The sequence below is a fragment of the Triturus cristatus genome, chromosome 9, assembly GCF_964204655.1.
Source record: "Triturus cristatus chromosome 9, aTriCri1.1, whole genome shotgun sequence".
Taxonomy (NCBI): Eukaryota; Metazoa; Chordata; class Amphibia; order Caudata; family Salamandridae; genus Triturus; species Triturus cristatus.
The window spans coordinates 233,065,071-233,088,787 of NC_140592.1; positions in this window are offsets into that span (position 1 = coordinate 233,065,071).

Consider the following 23,717-nt stretch of genomic DNA (forward strand, 5'->3'; position numbering starts at 1 on the left):
TGTATGCACCACTGATGAAACATTATATATAAACTGAATAGATTTCATATTTCTTTGTGTAGTGAATAATTTCAATTCTCCCTCCCATTAATCAATTTGTGTTGATTTAAACATGGGATTTGATATTGTATTTTTGTTCATTTTTAGCCTTTTACAATAGGATCAATTGTTGCTTGTATCGAATTGTGCCCAGGTCATTTAGGCTTTCTGGGTTAACCTATTCGTTTGTAATTGAGTTCAGAAGAAAGCCATGCTGAGAAAGGCAGGTGCACGCTAGATGATGGCTTCTAGACCTTAGACAAAGAAAAAGAACATATTAGCCAATCATCCAGATAAGGGAAAACCGACAATCACTAAGATTAAAAGTTACCCACCAATGGGGTTAATATTTTTTTTTAAATCCCTTAGGGCAGAAGATAACCCAAACATAAGAACACACAATTGAAGATGCTGGCCCATAACATAAAATCTCAGGAAACTTTGAGATTATTAATTCATGAGAATATAAAGATAGGCATCTAACAGGCCAATCAAAGCTAAGAACATGCCAGGAAACACCAGAGGAATAATGTTATGAAGACTTACCATTTTAAATCTCTAATACTGAATGAAGGAATTTACAGTTTTCAAGACCAGGACAGGATGAAAATCCCCTCAGCTTTTTTGAACAAGGAACATTAGGAAGTTATAGCCGTGTCCCGCTTCTTGTTTGGGTACCACAATGACTGCACCCTTTCTCAGAAGGTCCTGAACCTGCTTCATTAAGAGCTGATGTTTGGCTGGATTGTGAGGGGTCGAGATGATAAAAAGTCTATTGAGTAAACCTCTTTTACGAGTTGCAGAACCTAAGTTTCAGAGACATCCAAGTACCACAGCTACGTCCACTGCCACAAAAGGTCTGGCTTCAACATTTGAAATATAAAGTTTGGCCAAACGTTTAATGAAAATCACAACCTCTGCACCTAAACTGAGGTCTCAACAGAGTCAGGAGCTCATGATCCTCAACAGATTTCTTTACCAACTACTCTAATTGAGGACCTAAAAGCTTCACTCCAGAAAAAGGAAGATGGCTCTCTAAGGTCTTCTGTGAATTTTCCACCTTCATTGAGTGCATCTATAGATGGCATCTAGCTGCAACCAATGAACCAGAGGCCGCACCTGCAGCAGACATGGAGTTGAAGGTGATGGCAGAAATAAATCTGCTGTGCTGCTCCATAGTCGATAACCTGGAAGTACCATCTTACCCTGCTGTAATTGTACCACTGTCGTCCGGAAGTCCTAGAGAAGTTATTGGATTGTGTAAGTTGTACATGCATCTGATCTGAGAGCAAAATTGGAGGCCTCATACACCCTTTTTTAATGACTCCTTCCACCTACTGGTCAAGGGACCAGAGTCTTCTGAAATTATTGTTCCACTTGATTATAGCCCAGCCATTAGGGAATCCTCATTAACTGATGAGGAGACTTTCATCAGGAAACTTCTCAAGAGGATATCTCTTCATCAGGAGCCTTGGGAAATTAATCATTTCAACATCTGACCATTCCATTCCCTTGGTAGTCCCTTCTAAAGCACTTCATCTGAGCTGGGGCCTTAGGAAAAGAGAGTTTCTCCTTCAGGTGGGCAATCAATTCATTACAATCTGTGCCCTGAACATCTTCCCCACCTCAAAGTGATCTGAGTCCACGTCCTGGGGAGCAGATACTGTAGGAACTTTTGCTGCAGGCCGACCTTCACGAGCTGTAAAAGATGCTTCAACCACCCTATTAATCATGCCCTGTGGATGTTTCATATCATAGGTTGGCTCTATAACATTAGCCACTGGGGTAGCTTCATCCTCTGAATTGGTCTTTTCAACATGGGCCCTTTTGGCAGGACGCTGTCACTCCATGACTGATTGCAAGTGTACTGCCTAGTCATCCCGACATAGAAAAATAGGCCCATTGTAATTTAAATATACAGGCCCTACTTCCCGCTATTTAAGTTACTAAGGAATGTATAATGTTACAACGCATACATTTACAAAGCATGCCTTTACAACGCAGTTTTTACATCGCAACAACCTTTACAACGCATTCTTTTACATCCCATGCCATTACATCGCATTTTCAGAAACCACCTTTACAACGCATTTCATTACATCGCATTATACCTTTACAATGCATACCATCACAATGCATACCATTACATTGCATTTAAGGTAAGGGTTGGATAGTATAGGGGTAATAATTACTATTCTAATCCCAGTGAGTGCAACAGTAGGGTAAGTGTTGGATAGTGTAGGGGTAAAAATTATTATTCTACCTCCAGTGAGTGCAACAGTAGGGTAAGTGTTAGATAGTGTAAGGGTACTATGCATTGTAAGGGTATGCATTGTAATGACTTGCGATGTAATGCCTGCGTTGTAGTGACATGCATTGTAATGACATGTGTTGTAGTGACATGCGATGTAATGGCTGCGTTGTAATGACATGCGATGTAAAGGATGTTGCGATGTAATGACTGCTATGTAAAGGTTGTGCAATGTAATGACTGCGTTGTAAAGGTTGTTTCCCGTTACTAAGCAACCAGTTGCGGTATTAAACAATAGTGTTGAGGGACCGCTGCCATCTGAAAGTCAGGCATCGCAGTCCCATACATTCAGTCAATCATCTCATATCCTGATCTAAACTCTTTATATTAAGAGTGTAAGAATCTTCAAAGTGAGAACTCAAAACCTTAACCACCAGTGTGGTGGCCGTTAATACAGAAGTTACTCTTATTTGGTATGTCGGGCCTTTGGCTTCTTCGTAAACGCTGAGCGGAGGAGGCAGTCAGATGACCTGAGTGTGGAGAAGCTACAGGAACTTGTCACACAGCAGTGTCCAGACAGCACACATCAGCTCTGGAAATGGCAGCTAGATCTAAGTTGGAATGGCAAATAAAAAGAAAAAAATGCATGAAAGCCTTTATATTAAGTGTGTATGGGAGGCAGCAGCACGAAGGGCCACAGTGGGGGAAAGCAACATGGAGGCCGGGAGGACAACACAAACATGAAGGGGGGGTGAGGATGAGTTGCAAAAGGTGACAGAGAAGGAGGACACTGGTGGGGAGAAACAACACAGAGCATAGAGTACGGAAGCAACACGGACAGCAAGGTTGAGTGAGGAGAAGCAACGGGTGAGTGAGCGATGTGGAGCTGGTAGGGAAATGCACACCGGTGAGAAAGATTCAGGGAGTGCATAAGAGTGAGCGCACCATGAAGGGGGCAGGTAGAAGCAAATAGGTGACAGAGAGCAACATGGAGTGAAAGTGGAGAGAAGTTCACAATGGAGACAGTTGTAAAAAACATGCGTTCTCATAGAGTACTTAACCAAAAAGAAAATAAGTAGTGATTGAAAAGAAAGCTTTGGCAGCATAGAAGCCAACCAATCAAAAAAGATGTTAACGAGGCTATGTTCCATGAGCAAGACAAACAAGATTGACAAGATGGGACACAAATAAGGAGACAAATGAGAATTACAGTGAAGCCAAACAATGATAAAGAATCAGTGGGATCCAAGCCCCTGTATGTTCTTGGTAAGTCCACAATATGTATTCCTCAACCAGACAATGCCGACTAGACCTAAAAATGCCCTCTGTGATGCTGACAATAAAAAGTTTACTTCCATGGCTACTGCTGATTATCCACTCTACATCATCATCTCTGACTGCCCACTGCCTAGTGTTCTGTGTATTCAAAATAATAAAACAGAGGCAATAGCATGCATATGTCGATGGTACTGCTAATCTTGTCTTTGTTTTCCTTAATTTGCAGATATTAAATAACGCAAGAATTACTGTACAATTCGTTCAATTACAGACTGGCTTGAAATTATGACCTTAGAAATGCATTCTGCTGCTTGAGAAACTCCCACTGCAATTAACAGGCAGCTATGTCTAACGATGCTGCCTTGCAAGTAACATCAACGTTTAGTATTTTTGTAGTATACCACCAGCATCCTTTTACAGTTGGAATGTCTTCACAGTAACTAGTGGGCAACATTGAATGTAAGTTCAATGTAGGTTAATAATTCAATTATGGAAGAGTACTACCCAAGAAAGCCCACATTAGTTAGGGAGCTGCACTTTCCAAGTGCAATGGGTAGTTTGTATTGCCTACTTAGGTACCGTTGCATTGCACAGCATACTGTTTCTCAGACTCTAAAAAAGTTTAACTGATACTACTATCTTTAATGTACAAAACGTGTCTAATAGCTGTGTAAGTGCATCTCATATCTGTACTTACAATTAGCAGACTAGGTGTATGTTGACAGCTTAGCTGTCAAACAGAACCTTTGCTTCCCATATACTTAATGTAGGCCTTAGATAGCCTACTTCCACCATTGGCTTTTTTGATCAACCCTTTTCAGCTATTGGCTTGAGACTTTGTCAGTCACATCTTGCCTCTGTCCAGTGGAGTATTTATCTATCATCTGATGACAATGGCTGTTAGCGTATATCTTTCCACCTCTAATGCAGTGCTTGCACTGAACTGCATGAGGGACTATTTTGCAGTAGACCTCTCTATTCACTCCTGCTGGCTCTGTCCAACACTCTCCTCCTTTCCCATGTGTCATGCTATTCCATCCTCCTATCTTCTATTACATCACGTTCCTCCCTGCCCTCCTTCCTTCCCGTGTGTGTTCTTTGTTTCTACCTTAATGCCACCCTCTATCCTTGCTCCCTTTCTAGGTCGAGGCTAATAGACAGAGCAAGTTGTCTGGTTGCGAAAGACTTATTGTAGGGCTAATAATCACACACAAAGACTTGCTGCCTGCCCATTGCCTGCCATTGGTTAGCTTTACTATCACTCATTGCCTACTTCTTAATCATGTCCCAGCTTGTCAATCTTGCGTTTGCCTCTTTACCATCTCTTTGGCTGGCTTCCATGCTACCACTGCTTGCTTTTAAACAGCCAATTTTTATCTCAAGCTCTAGATAGGAGTGCATGTTTTCCAACAGTCTCTCTTATGTGCTTTTCACTCCCATTCTCCGCATTCCATGTTTCTGTTCCAGTGGAAACTGGGCCCTTTTTCATATCTAATCTATTTATTGCAACTCACTTGATCCTCCAATGGATCTTGTATTGTGCCAATGAGAGGTTGGATATAAGGGCTCTAATATCCAAATAGCCAATGAGGATCAGGAATTAGATAATTGATTCACAAGATAATAAATAAGTTCATGTATATGACTTGTAAAACCAGACTATATAAATAAAGGATTATTGCTGCAAGTCCGAACCTTCTGAAGAAGTTTAGCCTGACCAAAATCATGCAAATCAATAACTCTGCTAGGGTTATACAAAACAATAACATTAGTATTTGATGTTTGGAGATTTCTTTAAGCTGAACTCTCCTTGGCATCAATAAACAAATTCAGAATACACAAAGAAATTTAAAAGGAAAGGTCATGATATGTCTTAAACTCAAGTTTCTAGTTAAACATTTAGTACATCAAAGATTTCAATAAAAGAGTATCACATTATTAATAAACATTTCTTTACCTAAAGACTACAGAATAGTCCAGTTAGTTGGGATTGCCATAACGTGACAAAAGAATTCGGAAGGTGCAGCAAGGACATGAACTATGACAGCTCATGTGCAGTGTAACACCGGAAAGGAGTCCATGAATTTCGTGCACAGTGTATGCATCAGTCCAAAAGGAGGGACAAGCAGAATCTGTAAGGGATAAGCATGAACAGAAAGATTTGGAGGAAAACCAAAGTCATTCGCTCTTGAAGGCAGTCTCTTGAGTCCGACCGAATCAAACAACCGAAATCCCCCCAAAAAAGGTAACAGTAATGTCTCATCATTCATCCAATCAGTCTATAATATAGTCTTCTAGTTCTAGGGTGACACCTCCTTGGTCACTTTATTGTGTTAGACCACTCAGTCCATTGGTCAGTTCATATAAGATGATTGTCATGTGACATAAAGGAAGAAACAAATTATAGAAAGAGGTGGTACTGGTCAAGTAATTTGGAGGTCATCGGGTGCACGTAAATCTCCAAACAATGATTCTTTAGCAGTAGACATGAGAGAGCACGGACTCAGCATAGTATCCTACGCCGACGACACTCAGCTCATCCTCTCCCTCACCAAAGACCCCATCACCACCAGACTCAACTTCCAGGAAGAGATGAAGGACATCACATCTTGGATGAGCAGCAGCTGCCTGAAGCTCAATTTGGAGAACACAGAAGTCCTCGTCCTCAGACCCTCAACCCTCTGCATGGGACAACACCTGGTGGCCCACCGCTCTCGGCAGCCTCCCCACCCCCACAGACCACGCCCGAAACCTCGGCGTCGTACTCGACTCCTCTCTCTCCATGACCTGGCAGGTCAACCCCGTCACCTCCATCTGCTTCAACACCCTCCGCATCCTCCAAAAGACCTTCAAATGGATCCCCCCCGAATCAAGGAAGACAGTCACCCACGCACTCATAACCAGCAGGATGGACTATGGCAATGCCCGCTACGCTCCGCAAACTCCAGACCATACAGACCACCGCAGCCAGACTCATCCATGGCAATTCCTCGACACGAACACACACCCATCACCTGCGCAACCTCCACTGGCTCCCCATTGAGAAAATAGTAACTTTCAAGATGCTCACCCACGCCTACAAATGCCTCCACAACACCTCAACGACAGAATCTCCTTCCACGTACCCAAGAGGAACCTCCGATCAGCCTACCTTGCCCTCGCTGAACCCAGCGCATCCACAGAGCAAGAACGGGTGGCAGAACCTTCCACCACATCGGGACCAAAGCCTGGAACAACCTTCCGATCAACATCAGATGCACCGCCACCCTGCACATCTTCAGGAAGGTCCTCAAGACCTGGCTCTTCGACTGACCGGAGCTGCTCCCCCCCCCAGCGCCTTGAGACCCTCACGGATGAGTAGCGCGCTTTAAAAAAACCCTGATTGAGTGATTGAGAGTTGAAGAGCACAGTTTCCCATAGCAAATGTTCTCAAGGTATCAAATTTTGTTGTAAAAAGTTGGAGAAAGCTTCTCACAAGTATAAAACAATACAAAATAGTAAAAATGCCGGCCTAGATTAGAGTAAATTTAAAAACATACAGGATAAAAGTAGGGAAATACACATTTCATAAAGGTAAAGCAATAGTCTAATAGACTGTTTCAATTTATAAGCATTCAGAGATATTAATAATCTGTTTGCAAAGATTTCATGTAACTATACCATTTTATTGCAGTTTCAAAGTACTAACGTATAAAATTATTTCAAAAGATAAAATATTATTCTTGTTTCATGTGTTCAATATTGGCACATACATGAAGATTATTGTCTAAGGGTTTCATGAGGTTTACACTCAATATGACTGTGTAGGACCACTTTTTGCTTTTCTCATTTCTAAATTACATTTGATTTCATTAATTCTTCACACAATTTTACTATTTCCTTAAGGGTGGTTAAGATTATTATAACATATGGAACCATTCTTTTACGCGTTGAAATAGTTACACTATAGCTGATTAATAAAACATAAACCTATATTATTGAAATGAATATGATCTCATCTATCCTATATGTTTATTTCTCATGTCTCTGTAAAATATTGATGGTGCATGTTTATTCATGTGTTACTTGAAATGTCTCAAAATCAGTTTATGTGTCACGTAAAGATTCTTACAGCTTTTCAGCTGCATCATTGCTCTCTTTCATCCATGTGCTTCTCTCCTTTTCTCCCCAGTTGCTCTCTTTGTTTCCCTGTCTCTCACTCAACCCGCCACCCTCCATGTTTCTTTCTCCGCATCTGCATCTCCCTCATGGAACCATCCCTCCACCCCTCATGGTCGTGTTACCCTCCCTCCTTTTATTATCGCCCCTAATGAGGGAGGTAGCTTCAAAGTGCTACAGTGCTGTTTACTTTACTTTTACACTCCTTGCAGCCAACCACTCCATCCCCATAAATTCCACATTGATGCACATGCACTACACAGTGACCATCAGTATTGGAAATCACAGCTTCAGCTGTTCCCAGAGACAGTCTGCATGGGGTTGGAATCACAACAAGGATGAGCTGGTAAAAATAGCTGATGGGTTGCCTGCCTGTTTACCTGCTCCTCTAAACCTCAGCCACTACTTTACCTTCTCACCACGCCACCAGAAGACGTAGACAGTAAGCAGGGCATTTCTGACTCCTTCTTGCTTTGACACACACTCTGTTTCTGTGCAGCCTGCCAGGACACTGCTCTTGCATTGCAAGACAGATCCTTGGTCCCCAACACAGAAAATACCATCCTGTGGGACTTCAAAATCAGCCTCAAATTTTATTTTTACTCATTCCAAAGAAGGAGAGTTGTGTAACCCTCTGTGCTTGCCACCAAACAACCCCTGCCTCTCCCACTCCAATAAAAAGATCTCCAGACCCCAGTGTAGAGAGCCATCCGGGCTCTCTCTTACAATGTTGCGATACTCACGCATTCATACACCCCTCGGGGCGGGCTCGTCCCGAGGGTATAAATTAATGGGGTCGAAGACCGCTCGGGCTCTTCCAGCCACGAGGCGTGAATGGCGGTCCTGTGTCCGTTATTGCGCGCTGCTGCTGTGAACTGCGACACAGGCCCCGCCACGCTACACACAGGAAAATTGCAGAGCGGAGAGCTGCAAAAGGCTCAGCATGGCTCTCATTCATACTTTCCAAACTGTGAACAAACTAAAGCCGTCTTTCGAAGGACACTTACTGATTGTTTTAATGTCCTCTTTCCCTCTCTTTCCCTAGCTTATTAGCAGTACAATTGGAGAAGCATTAATGCCAGTGGCTAGTGATATACTAACTGAGAATGTTCATCCCTGCTCACCCAGCGCCGTGTGAGTTTTCTGTAGCTGGTTTATTTGTAAATTACACTGATTCTGTTACCCCATTTCTGCCAATTATTTAATACTGAGCGAAACGCAGGGGGCATAGCTATCAGTAGTGCAGCAGGTGCAATGGCACCCAGTCCTGGCATTGTGAGGGGGACATTGTATCCCAGTTATGGTTGTATTTGGTTATTCCGCTCTTGGAGGAGGGGGAGGCAGGGAAATCCATCCTTGCTCTAAGGACTACGCCAGCCTTTCTTGGCCACTGGTAGAAACAAATGTCTCTTTCTCCCTCCATGCGTGGTTCAAAATCCTGCTGCTTATGATTACAGTTTCCACTTTGGTATGTTATGTTATGTTATGCAGATTTGTAGAGTGCACTATCACCCTGTAGGGATCAATACAATAAAATGTACAAGACAATAGTAAAATGTTTTGCCTTATGAGTACAGTTTGCTGTTTCATTTTGGTATTAAACATATACTGTAATTGTACAAGGCAGCAGTCCCACCCTTTGTCTATATGAGGTCTGCACCTTGCAGGATCAGTGGTTACATGGTACTTTGTTTGTCCTGAAAAAAGTACATTAGCTCGAACAAATATGAATTACCAAAAACGTATGTTAAAACGTCTGAAAGTCCCTCACCATTATGAAAATGTGAAGGTGTAGGGTGTTTCCCTACAAAAAGATGTATAAAAGCATGACATGGATTAAACTTGCTAAAGAACCCTCTTGTCAAAGGTTAGACACACATTTGAATATTTAGACTCCTTCATACGGATTTCGGTGTAACTATTTCTGCAACAAGGTCAGGAAATTCTCTTTTTGCCACTTCTTCACCCCCTTTTCAGTTGTGTTGAATTTTCTCAAATTAACACCCATCCCTCTATGCACCCAGGCTTCATGGCTTGTTCCACAGAATGGATATTTAAGTTAGCTAAATGTAGAGCACCCTTAACAGAACCCACTGCTCCATCCCAACCTACAGTGAGATCGAATACGGTCACCTCCTGAGGCATTTTGAGAGGTACACAGCAGGCTAACACACCTGAGCGAGCTGTTGGAGTTTTAAGTCATTATCAAAGCACCCTACAAATATAGAGCATGAGAATAAGCTGTTTCCCAGGTGTTGCTGCAGATAAATAAAAGAGCCAACTGTGTACGCTTGGTTGTCTTTCTTTGAACTCAGTGTTTATGGAAAATGCGTGGATGTGCTTATCAAAGGGAGATTGATCCTAAAGTTGACAGTACTTTGCTGAAACATAAAATAACAATAATATGTTTGATATTTTTAAGATAAAACGTTTTGTAAATGTTTATGGCGCTCATTCGATTCTCGACAAGTAGCGGCATGGATGTTTGGTTATGTCTTGTTTAATGGGACTTTCATTTGTTTGTGTTTCCTATTTTGAGTTCCACCCTGTATAGTTCCTGGCACGTTCGCAGAATATATTTTCTTCTACATTACATAAAGAATATCAAATCTTGTATCACCCTGCGTAGTGTACACATCACCGCTCTATTCAAACAGCAATACAAACAAAACTTTTGAATGGATAAAATTAGCACTTGTATTAGTTTCATATCAGGTTGGTTGTGTGTATAGCACTTATTTGTCAAACACTGCTTCAAAGTACTGCTATGGACTATAGGTGAGAGAAATTAGACATAAAGCAAACAGTAGGGTTTCTGTGGAACGCCAACAAGTTGCAGCCAAACAGTAGGCCCCCATGGCAGCCGACGGCCTTAAAGGTGGCACCCCAACCAACGGCAACCTTCCCCGACAACTGGAAACGCGCAGAAGTCAGACCCCTGCTGAAGAAACCCTCGGCAGACCCCACGGACCTCAAGAACTACCGGCCCATCTCTCTCCTCGCATTCACAGCAAAAGTCGCTGAAAAGACTGTCAACGCACAGCTAACAAAGTTCATCAAAGACAACTCCTTCCTTGACCCCTCCCAATCCGGATTCCGCAGCAACCACAGAACCGAGACCGCCCTACTCGCCGCCACAGACAACATCCGCACCGTCCTCGACCAAGGTCACACCACAGCCCTGATCCTACTTGACCTGTCAGCAGCATTCAACACCGTCTGCCATCGCACACTCACTTTATGGCCCGGCATGGACTGAACGAGGGTGAGACACTTTCTTATGATATTTTTACCGGTTTTTGTAACACAAGACCTCTCATGCAATTCATATCTCTCAAGTGTTACGATTCCCTGAGATTTTATTTTCACATCATTTCCTTGTTTCCCATCACCCAAGTGTTCTCAAATTGATTGATTATTGTTTAATTGCATCAAGCATGTCACTGCCCATGGGCCCAACTGCATGTATTTAATGCACTACCACGAACCATTGAACCGGCAGTATTGGCTTCCAGTGAAATGATGCTGTACCATATTGATTTTGACTGTTCTAACTGTTTTTATTCATTTCAGGTTAATAATTGTTAATCTTTGTTGATACCAAGGTACCCCCACATTTTTTAGGGTGCTGTAAAGGTGGCCGCTTCTCACTGGTTGTGTTGGGTGACCACCACCAAAAAATGTGTAGGTAGTACAAAACAAGGTCCTGAGGAATTGCCATCAAATTCGATAACTAGGCAAGAAACATGTCGACCTCTTTTTAAGCGTATCAAAGCACAACATTAGGTGACGATACGCGACGTATTTATTTTAATTAGGGAAGTAGCCAAACTCATTAAAATATTTTTGATTGGACTATTTTTCTCTATTTTAACATCACTTAACACTTCACTTTCACCTACACTAGGACCCTTACTGGCACTTCACCTGTCGGCTCTGGAATAAAGATCTCCGTGAAGTAGGCCCCATAACGGGTCCCTTGCTCACTTTGCCACTGGATTCAAGCAAGCCTGGCTGAAGACGGCTGAAATGCCAGAAACCGGTCCTAGGAAGCTTGTTTCCGGTCCAGGGAAGACATGGCTTGGCAGTTCGGGCTGGACTGTTCCCATGAGGCACAGGGTCAGACTGATTTGCATATGACCATGTCTGAACTGGGGTGGCAGAGTGGGCTAAAGAACGGTGGTGGATTAAACCCAGATCAGTTGACTGGGGGTGAGTGCTTGCAATGTTCAACACTCCGTCCATCATTTCCTTTGGTTTTGCTTTGTTCGCCATAAGTTGGCAGGGTATGCTCAGACGTGAGTCCCTTGCTCACTTTGCCACTGGATTCAAGCAAGCCTGGCTGAAGACGGCTGAAATGCCAGAAACCGGTCCTAGGAAGCTTGTTTCCGGTCCAGGGAAGACATGGCTTGGCAGTTCGGGCTGGACTGTTCCCATGAGGCACAGGGTCAGACTGATTTGCATATGACCATGTCTGAACTGGGGTGGCAGAGTGGGCTAAAGAACGGTGGTGGATTAAACCCAGATCAGTTGACTGGGGGTGAGTGCTTGCAATGTTCAACACTCCGTCCATCATTTCCTTTGGTTTTGCTTTGATCGGGCATTGCAGCGCCGGCCCGAGTAGGAGCAGACCCGATGATGAAGAAAGACACCTACTTGTCAGGTGTGTGAGGGTCTTTTTCCAAAAAGGAGATCACTCTCCTATGTTTCATTGGGTTCACCCATACAGTTAGTACATGTCAATTTTTGTTTTCTGATAGGAACTTCATACTTAGTGTTCTAATATCGCACACTCACTGCCAGACTACACGACGCCGACATACAAGGAACCGCCCTCGACTGGATCTGCTTGTTCCTCAACGGAAGATGCCAACGAATCAGACTGCCACCGTTCCTCTCCATGCCCACGGAAATCAACTGCGGAGTACCCCAGGGATCATCACTCAGCCCAACCCTCTTCAACATCTACATGGCCCCCCTTTGCCGCCATCAACAGACAGCATGGCCTCAGCATAGTATCCTACACCGACCACACCCATCTAATCCTCTCCCTCACCAAGGACCCCACCACCACCAAACTCAACTTCCAGGAAGGAATGCACAACGTCGCATCCTGGATGAGCAACAGCTGCCTGAAGCTCAACTCGGAGAAGATAGAAGTCCTCATACTCGGAACCACACCATCAGCATGGAATAACACCTTGTGACTCACCACCCTTGGCAGCCCATCACCCCCACGACCACACCAGAAACCTCAGCATCATACTCAACGCCTCCCTCTCCATGAACAAACAGGTCAACGCCGTTGCCTCCAGCTGTTTCAACACCCTCCGCATTCTCCGGAAGACCTTCAAATGGATCCCCCCTAAGTCAAGGAAGACAGCCACCCACACACTCATAACCAGCAGAATTGACTACGGAAACGCCGTCTACGCCGGCATAAACAAGTCCCTGCTCCACAAACTCCAGACAATGCAGAACACCGCAGCCAGACTCGTCCTCGGCATCCCCCGACATGAGCACATCAGCCAACCCCTACAGAAACTCCACTGGCTGCCTATCAAGAAGAGATTCACATTCAAGATACTCACCCACGTCTACAAATGCCTACACAACACAGGACCCCAATACCTCAATCAAAGAATCACCTTCCATGTACCTAAAAGAAACCTCCGCTCAGCCAACCTCACCCTCGCCGAAACCCCGCGCATCAGCACAGCCAGAATAGGAGGAAGTTTCCTACATCAGATGCGCCCTCTCCCTGAACACCTTTAGGAAGGTTCTCAAGACCTGGCTTTTCGACTGAACGGAGCTGCTACTCCCCCCCCCCCCCCCCCCCAGCGCATTGAGACCCTCACGGGTGAGTAGTGCGCTTACAATTCCTCTGATTGATTGATTGACAAGGTGGGGGTTGGATGACCCTCCCTCTTGAATAACACAACTTAACAGTATGTTTGTGCTATGCATGGCTGTGGTATTCATATAGTGCAAACCTATCCAAAAACCAGCGGAATACTGTACGGAGTCAAATGTAAGCATACAGTTTACAAGAGTTTTTAGCAGTAGCTGGTTTGTGAAATGTCGCTGCATTTGTGATTTATTATTCTTTAAAGAACACTTCAACACCAATGAACGTCTAAACTCTTTCCAAAATTGGAGCAGCTGTTTTTCACCCCATGCAAGAACAGTTTCCCTTGGACCACATGCTGTTGGTCTCACAGTAATCAAGGCAACAGTGGAAACACAGTGCCATGCATGAGTCTAGGAGGGATAAAAGGTCAGTGAGGTGATGATGCTGAAGCAATATCTGCGGTATGTCTCACAAGTGTTTTTAGAATGTTTGTTTCGTATTCCTCCACTCTGAGAAAAGAGAATGTTGATGTTTAAATAGTGGCATTTGGTCCCAGGCTCTGGATGGATGAGGTGTAAATAAATACAGCTTCAGAAAGTAATCTCAACCAAGAGGAATATCTCTTCATTTCAAAGTGTCAACTTCACATTTGGCAACGAGGATCAAAGTGGAGATTACACCTCAACATTGTGGATATGATCTTCACAGTTTAAGTGAAATTTTCACTCATTTTTTTTTTTTAAAACGTATTTTTATTGCAGAATTATGTATGAGAACTCCACAATAGCGTCCCATGCCCACAATGTGTCTCATAGGCTCGCATCATTGTAACACTTTACACAGCCATTCAGCCCACATCCCGGAGGCTGGGCGGCACAACATTACCGGCCCCTAAGTATCATAACCATTCTGGCACAATAGAGCAGATAAATCTCCCACGGCAACATCTGCTTTTCTCCCATCCGCCGGTGAAATTTTCACTCATGATGCTTCTGAAAGATCGCCAGCAACATATCCAAGTTGAGGGCACCAGTGGTAGGCTGTGTTGGCAGGTTCAGGTGTCCAGCACATTGGCAGAAAGGATTTTGAGAAGTCATGTGTCAAGTGGACCTTCAAGGGCCTTTCTTACTTTTGCCGGTGGTGAAGTGCATCTGCGCTACCACACGTCTGTTAAAAAGCAGTGAGCTCAATCTGCTTTGGAAAAAGAAGCACACGGTTGAAAAGCTAGCACTATTTCGCTTGGAAACAAACCGAATGAGACCGTGATGATGTAATGGGTCAGCAAGATTTTGCATGAGAACAAGCTCTAATTCTTGGAGGAAAGGATCTAAAAGTATACGAGAGGACACATGGTGGCCACTTTGATGGATTGTGAGGATCTGCATTCAGTTCTATTTGGAATAAAAAATTAGCTAGCATTCGCGCCAAGAATTTTCAATTCTATTAAGGACACGGAGGCGAGGATTATGCTTCTCTTTCATTTACTACAAACAAACAGCAGCCAATGAGATCCATCATAACATATAACACAACATTCCCAGAATGCTTAGTGTAAGGAAAACAATAACCATAGAGACTAGCTCTATATAACAGTCCTCAAACCGGAACACCTCCTCTTTCTTTGCCCAACGAGCAGAGTCCAAGTCTATTAGCATAAGTCCGAGAAACAACGGCAAAACATCCAAACCACTCCAGGATGCTGGAACCACAGGAACCGTAGAACTGGAAAGTGAAGATCATCGAACCAACTCCTCCAAGGACCACACCATGGTCTAATCTCCTTTCTGATCAGCGCCTGAAACAGAAATATCATACTCGTAATAATTGTCATCGACTGATAAATCAGGGTGGGTAACATGACATTATGAATCATAACAGTTATTCTATTGTCCCTGGAAGGGATAATCCACGCCTCCGTGTCCTTAATAGAATTGAAAATTCTTGGCGCGAATGCTAGCTAATTTTCTATCCTATTACAGGACCGGAGGCTTCACATTATGCTAGTTTAACGCTTATGTAACACCACAGAGGCTACATCGCCTACAGGTTTATAATAAAATTGCTTGAAAGTAGAACTGGAAGACCAGTCGGCAGCTTTCATGATATCATGTATACTGGTACCCAGCATGAATGACTTGGAGGCCATAGCACCTCTCACTGAATGTGCACCAAACAAATTAACATCAATGCCTGCTTCTGACATAACAAATCTCAGCCATCTGGCAATAGTAGCGGAAGTAACAGGTTTAAACGGTTTCTGTGAGGCAATAAGTAACCTGGAACAACCAGAAGGGCGAAGTGATCGTGTACAATCCTCATATACCAAGACATCTGACCACACAAAGTTTTTCATTCAAAGGAAACGCATTGTAATCTATAGACCTTGAAAAAGTTTTGGTACGAGCAGTGATAACAAAGGACACTCCTTCAGGAGAAAAAATCCTACCCTCTAAATCAAGCACTCTAACATCTGACACCCTGCGGCAGGAGGATAAACATAGCAACATGGCTAGCTTAGCTGACAATTGTTTACGAGATAATAATTCATTATTAGGCCATGCATCAAACAGATTCAAAACATTTGAAACATCCCACAAGGAAGTATACTTAACCTTAGGTGGATTGGAGACGCGAATTCCTTTCAATAGCTTGCACACCACCGGATGCATGCCCACCGGCCTGCCATCCAGTTGTGAATGCCCTGCTGAAATGGCTGAACGAAAATTATTCACTGATCTGTATGACAAACCTTCGGTGGCCTTTTGAGATAGAAAATTCAATATGTGAGAGACATCTGCTTTCACGGGATCCAGGTGTTTCTCCAAGCACCAACCCAACCAAGCCTTCCAGGCAGACCCGTATCTCTTTCTGGTAGAAGGAGCCCAAGCTTGTTGAATAAAACTGGAAGCTTGCTCCGAAATTCCTGGCAACGACCACTGTTGCCGGAAAGCCTCCAGGCCATCAGGGACAGCTGGCCCACTAGAACTAGCGGGTGGAGCTCTCCCTGAGGGTCCTGGAGCATCCGAGGGAAGCAAGGGAGGGGAAGTGGGCAGTCGCATGCCATTTCCAGGAGAACTGGAAACCACGGCTGATTTACAAATCGGAGTAATCAGCATAATCAGCACAATCTCCGCTCCTTGCCAAGAAACTTGATCCGCCACCCCGGGTATCAGAACAAAGGGGGGAAATGCGTAATGAAGATTCAGGGACCAGTCCTGAGTGAATTCATCTGTTGCTCTCGCCAAGGGGTCCGGCCTCCAGCTGAAGAACGCCTCCAACTGAAAGTTCAGTCTGGAGGCAAAAAGATCTGTGTGGAAGGGGCCCCACAGAGATTGGATCTGATGAAACAGAGATGGATGAAGCTTCCAATCACTGTAATCCTTCAAATGGCGTGATTGCCAACCCGCCACCGCATTGTCTCGCCCCAGGAGGTATTCCACAATCACCGATATCTGATGCGCTAGGCAATAATTCCAAAAGTCTTTGGCGATCTCCGCCAACATCGGGGAACTGGTACCCCCAGCTTGTTGATATAGTGTACAGCTGAAATGTTGTCCATTCGCAACAGAATACAGCATGAAACCTTTCTGGGGGAGAGGGTGCGAATCGCAAACGAGCCCACCAGGAGCTCGAGACAATTGATATGAAGTTCCAACTCCTCAAGAGACTACCTGCCCCCCGTAGTCACCTCCCCGCAGCGGGCTCCCCAGCCCGACCTGCTGGCATCCGACTCTATGATCACCTCGGGGTGAGATCCGAAGATCGCCCGACCGTTCCATGCCTCCACATGGGTCAACCACCATTGAATTTCCACTCGGGCTTGCTCCGTGAGTGGGACGAGGTCTGAATAAGAGAGGCCCCTCTGGAGATGTCTGATCTTTAGATGCTGTAGGGCGCGATAGTGTAAAGGGCCCGGGAATATCGCTTGTACGGATGATGCTAATAGGCCCACCAGACGAGCGATCGCCCTCAGTGACATCACCTGTCTGTTCAGAGTTTTTCTCAATTCCTCAGGTCCCTGATCTTCTGTTTGGGCAGAAGCAATTGTGCTGACTGCGTATTGATCACAAATCCCAGGAACTCCAGGGATTGCGTAGGAGTGAGTACTGACTTCTTCTTGTTCACTACAAAGCCTAGACTCTCTAATAGTGACATCGCTAGCTGCAGGTGAAGGGATGCTAGGTGAGCTGAGGGAGCCATAATCAGGATATCTTCGAGATAGATTATGAGACGTATACCCTGCTCCCGGATATTGCGCCACCACCGGCTTCAGGAATTTGTTGAAACACCACGGAGCAGAGGAAAGACCAAAAGGTAGGACCAAATATTTCAGGCGCCTGCCGCACCACTGTAATTGTAGAAATCTGCGATGGGGAGGAAAAATGGGCACCGTAGGGTATGCGTCCTTGAGGTCGAGGCCGACTAGCCAGTCCGCCTGCCTCAAGAGATCCACCAGAAGATGGATACCCTCCATCTTGAAGTGACGGTAAAGAACAAAGTAATTGAACCCCTTCAGGTTGAGACTTAGCCGAAAACCTCCACCCTCTTTTGCACGAGGAAAACGGTGCTGCAGAAACCCACAGGACCATCGTCCTCGCAATAGGTCATCGCGCGCTTCTGCAGCAGCTCGTCTAATTCTTGATCGATAAAATGCACGTCTTGTTGGGAAAAATATAGAGGAGTGAGAGGAGACTCCTGAAAAGGAGTTTGATAAAAGTCTATGTGAAAACCCTGCACTGTTTGAAGAACCCAAGCGTCCTGAGTAATGGCCTGCCAATTGTGAAGGAAATGGCGAATCCGACCCCCCCAGAGGATAAACAGACAAAGGCATTGGGCTTACCTGATGTAATTTGAGGACGGGAGTTTCCTCTCTGGCCACCGCGGTGGAAACCACGACGGTTGGATCATCTCGTGGGATAGAAGGTTCCGCCTCTGGTTGAGTCCTGAAAGTCTCCGCAGCCACGGCCGTATCCACCTCTCGCGGGACCCTGGTGGTACTGTCGGCCTGGCGAGCGGCCCCTGCCTTGCCCGGCCCTTCCAAAAAGACCAGTAGTGAATACCCTTTTGATATTCGATTGGGCCTTGTCTAAGCTAGTGAAAGTCCCTACGTATTTGGAGACGTCTTTCACAAAACGGTCCCCGAACAGCAAGCCGTCCGCTAGGGGACCCGGTTCAGCCCCAGCCAATTCAGTCAGGTTAGTGTCTATGCGCATAAGGAGGGATTTCCTGCGCTCGGCTGAAATGGCGCAATTTGCATTGCCTAAGAAGCAGATAGCGCGTTGGGTCCAACCTGCTAGGATGTCAGGGTCAATCAATGCTCCAGACTCTTTGGCCTTCAGAGCCATCTCCAAGATCTTAGACAACGGGCCGATGGTGTCTAATAACTTATCTTGGCATTCGCGCCAAGCGCGATCGATGCCTTTCTTAGGATCCTTCTGGAACTTTTTCAAGAAAGCCAACATGTTAGGGTCGATATCCGGGGTCTCTGCGACCTTGTCCGGAACATCTGGACGGGGACATTCAGATCTTAGGCGGTTCCTGACATCTCTGTCGAAACTACGACGCAAGTTTTCATGGATGTAGTCCGCCACCTCCGGCAGAGGGGCCCAATCAGAAGACCTAGGATGCACTATATCTTGTGGATTGAAGTCAAAGGGGGTAGAAGGCTGATAGACTGGGGGAGACTGAGAGCGTACCACCGACTTCTTGGCTTTTTTCTTTTTGGGGGACATAGTGTGACTGGTGGAGTCCGGTGTCGGTATCCGTATCCGTGACCACCTTGGGCACAGCGGGCAAAGGATTAGGAGCCCCCGAATATGGGTGATCCCTGGCCGAAGGGGGGGGGGGGGGTAGAGTGGTGATAGTTTGGGCATGCGGCCAATTGGAAGCTTTGGAAGACTTAGATTTACCCCCGAGGAAGTAGAAGCCTGTGCGGTATCTTGCTGCAATAAGTCATGACGCTTCGCAAAAGTTTCCAGCTACACTGTAATAGGCTTCAGTGCCGCAGCCAATGCCTTATTTACGGTCTTAGGGACTGCCACTTCCACCGCCTTCGTGACGGAGTCTTGGACAGAGGCGTCTAAAGCCTGCACAAGGTTGTCCTCGAGGAGGGGGGCATGCTCCTCCTCATAGTACCCATACTCATCCTCCTCAAAGTAGGCCGAGTCTTCCATGTTCACCAAGGGGGAGGTGGCACGTCAAGCCCAATAAATGTATATATAGGTGATCAAGGCCGCTTGGACGGCCGAAACGCGTCCTGACACAGAGGAAATAAAATAATCCTACACAAAGTTGGTCTACGCTGGTGATTTCCGCGCGCAAGCGGGTGAATATCGCAAGTTGCTGTGATATATATATATATATATATATATGCGAATCCCAAGGGGATCAGTTAAGGGGGAGCAACCCTGGTGCAAAAACCCTTTTACAGTATGAACAAATGTGCTCCTCAGCAAAGCTGTAGTCAGAAAAAACCCCTAGGGCAATCAGAGCCTCAAACTTTCCTACCAGCCTGCACACAGCTGGGGGCCTGACACTATTATACAGCCTGGGGAAGGCGTCTGGCAAAGGGTACTGTGTAGGGACAACCTGTAGCTCCAACGCACGAGGGAAGAAGCGCGCAGAGCGAGGAGGAAACGAAGTAGGCGTCGCGTTGCCCAAAAGAAGCCCATAGGAGCCCAATTGGGCTATGCGACGCGAGGCCCACTAAAACAATGCGGGCTTGAATGAGGGAAAGCACCGCCCGCCGCCGGTAATGTGGCGAAATTGACCGGGCACAGGGGAGACGGCGATCGGAAGGTGAGGAGCGCTTGATAAACGGAACAGCCACCTTCCGATCGGCCACTGAGGCGCGTGAGCACAGTGCACTGCCAAGAAGAAAGCGAGCGCGTGTGATTCAAAGCACAAAGCAAAGTGACATAGTACACAATAAAGGCTGCAAACATCATGTTAAAGTACAAACCAAACGAGCAAGATAAAAAATCGAGCACTTATCTCTGTGAGGAGCAGCAAAGAAAGAGGAGGTGTTCCGGTTTGAGGATTGTTATCTAGAGCTAGTGTCTATGGTTATTGTTTTCCTTACACTAAGCATTCTGGGAATGTTGTGTTATATGTTATGATGGATATCATTGGCTGCTGTTTGTTTGCAGTAAATGAAAGAGAAGCATAATCTGAAGCCTCCGGTCCTGTAATAGAATAAGGCTTTGTAAAGCCTATCATTATGGTGATAGGCACACCTTTTGAAATAGTACAAGGAGAAATGAAATATCACCATTATTTAGAGGTCAGCGGAGTCTGTTAGAATAACAAAGGAGGAACTGTTGGAATCTGTGAATACTGTAAGCTTTTAAGCTGATGTTCTGCGAAACGGGTGACAGGCACACCCTCAAGTATTAACAGCCCTGTATTAAAGGTACTTTTAGGAAGCCTGTTACAACGGTGATGGGCACACCGTTTCTTATTTTTCATTTTATTTGGGTTTAATTCTGTTAGAACTGTCTAGCGTGGAAATTATTATTGACTATTTGTGGAGACATAAGACAGAGGTAACATGCAGAATGTCACGCCACCTTTGTATTTTTAAAGTAATCCAGGGCAACCTATGATAAAATGGCAGAAGTGGAAAAAAATATTTGTAAATTATGCAAGTGTATGTGGCACTACTTTGAGTGCCGAACGCAAATACTCTCTGTTAATGCACTGCCTGGGTGGTAAGGGACAGTAAAGAGAACTTACCTGACTTAAATGACATGGAACAAAGATCATTGAATGAGTATGAGATCTGCATACTAAAGTTGGATCGTCATTATCTTCCACGAATTATAATACAATGGAGCGGTATTATTGTGGGATGAGACAGCAGGGCAAAGATTAAATCTGTGAAAGATTTTGTCACGGGTCTCCGGAAGTAAGCATTAAGTTGTAAGTTTGGAGGGGTGACAGATGAGATAATATGTGACCAATGTGTTTTGAAGTGTTTTAATGACAAGGTGAAAGAAAAGTTATGGTTAAAAGATAAGCCACCTTTGGAGGAAGTAATAGCATCATCCAGATTTGTGGAACACATTATAACATGTGTGGATGAGTTAAGTTATATTAAGAATAGGAATGATGTTACTCATGATAAAGTAGTGGAGGTAGTATGTCAGATAAAATCTAAAACAAATATTTTAGAAAACAAAGGGAGAGTAAATGAAGACAGTAAGTATCCAGAATTTAAAGGAGTGTGTTTTAGATGTGGAAGGTCAGGTCACAAGGCCAATGAGAGGTTCTGTCCTGCCATGCAAGCAATTTGCAATTCTTGTGTAAACAAGCATTGGCATAGCCAATAGGTCTCGCTTTTGGGACCTTATAAGTGTTTAACTATGCAACAGTTGCATAACTAAATACTTAGAAGGTCCCAAAAGCGAGATCTATTGGCTATGCCAATGCTTGTTAATTTATTGTTGTAGCCCTGAGGAAATCATTGGTTGATGCACCTTAATTACAAAACACGTGTTGGCTACAGAATTGAAACGTTTGTTGGATGCCTAAAAGAAGACGAAAATAAAGAAAATTATAAGGACTATATTTGGAATGAATTTGAATTCTTTGTTACTTCACACTACGGAGCTCTGGAGTATTATACATTATTGTGGGGAGCGATGCTTCCCTGTGTTGGAGTGTGATGGCCATGTCATCTCCTTGGAACACCGTGTATAAGGACTTTTTTTAACTTTTAAAAATAGGAACACACTAGTTTGCGCAGACATATAGCTTAGCCACTTGTTTTATTGTGCTTTTTGAAGACACAAAATTGTTTTTGTAGTAAATGTTTACAAAAAGAAATAAGAAAACAACAATTGGGAAAACCAAGAAGTTGGCAGCCAAATGCTGGTTTCTTTGTAGGTATACAGAGTGGGCTTCCATGGGTCTGTGGCTGCTCAAAGGGGATGGAAGCACAAGAATCTCAGCATTTGCTCCATTCAAGCACAGGATTTTCTTGACATCAGCGGTACACATGGTTAAGGACTATATATTAAGGTCTCGCCAGAGCAGCGCTAAAGCGCTGGCTCAGGCGAGACCTAAAAAGGTCACTTTTCAAACTGCAGCAAAAGTAAAATGTAAAAAAATGTACAGCATGAAGTAAAGGAAATAGTTTTAAACAGTCCAATATGTTAATTTGCATAGTTCACATAGGGGCATATTTACGAGCCCCTTTGTGCCACTGGAACGTCACTTTTTTTGATACTCCAGTGGCGCAGTGTGCTGGCCCATATTTACAAGGCCATGCAAAGCCACCCTGCATGGCTTTTCATAGCCTTGTAACTATACCTGGGAATGCGTCAGATTCTGCAGCCTCCCAAGGGCAGGCGTAAAAGTAGTGCAATGAGGAGAAATACTTTTATTCTCTTTGTTTTTCCTCTTTCTGCATAGAAGGAGGAAAACGCCATCATTGATTGTTTTTGTGCGAGAAGGTGTCCCTTCCTGCACAAAACCAATCATCCCTGCAACGCAGGTACCTTTTCACCATGGGACATGTTTGCCTGCGTTGGCACATGGCAGCCTATTGTGTGCCAGCATAGAGGAAAGTACAGGGATGCGTCGTATTCTTGTAAATACGACGCATCCTTGCACTTTCCTAATGACGCACCTCCGCGCCGTGCTACGTCATTATCTTGTAAATATGCCCCAAAATGTATTGTGTAGACAAGGATTCATACCTTCCCGAGGCACCTCTAATCTACTTGTGATGAGTAAATCACCTATCAGGTGTATTGGTTATTAAAGTTGTTACTCTGTAAATGTACTCACCTGTTTTTATTTTTTTTGATAGCGCACTACACACAACATCAAGCTGTCTCAGATCACTTTCAGGGAGTTGTGTTTTACATGGTAATATGGGTGGGGCAGCAGCAATATTCAAAGATGCTTTGATTCTGAGTCTGCTGTTCACAGCAAGTGCAGTGGCTTCGAATTAACACAAGTGCCTATTGAGTGCATTAACTACTAAGTTGGAACAGGTAAAATGAGATGCTTTCCTGACAGATTTTTAAAACAATGCCCAAAAGAAGGCATTATGATGGTGAACTCTTGGCGGAGAGAGCTATGAAAATTCGAGTCCAAATACAAAGTTGACAAAGTGCAAAAAATATTTTTAGC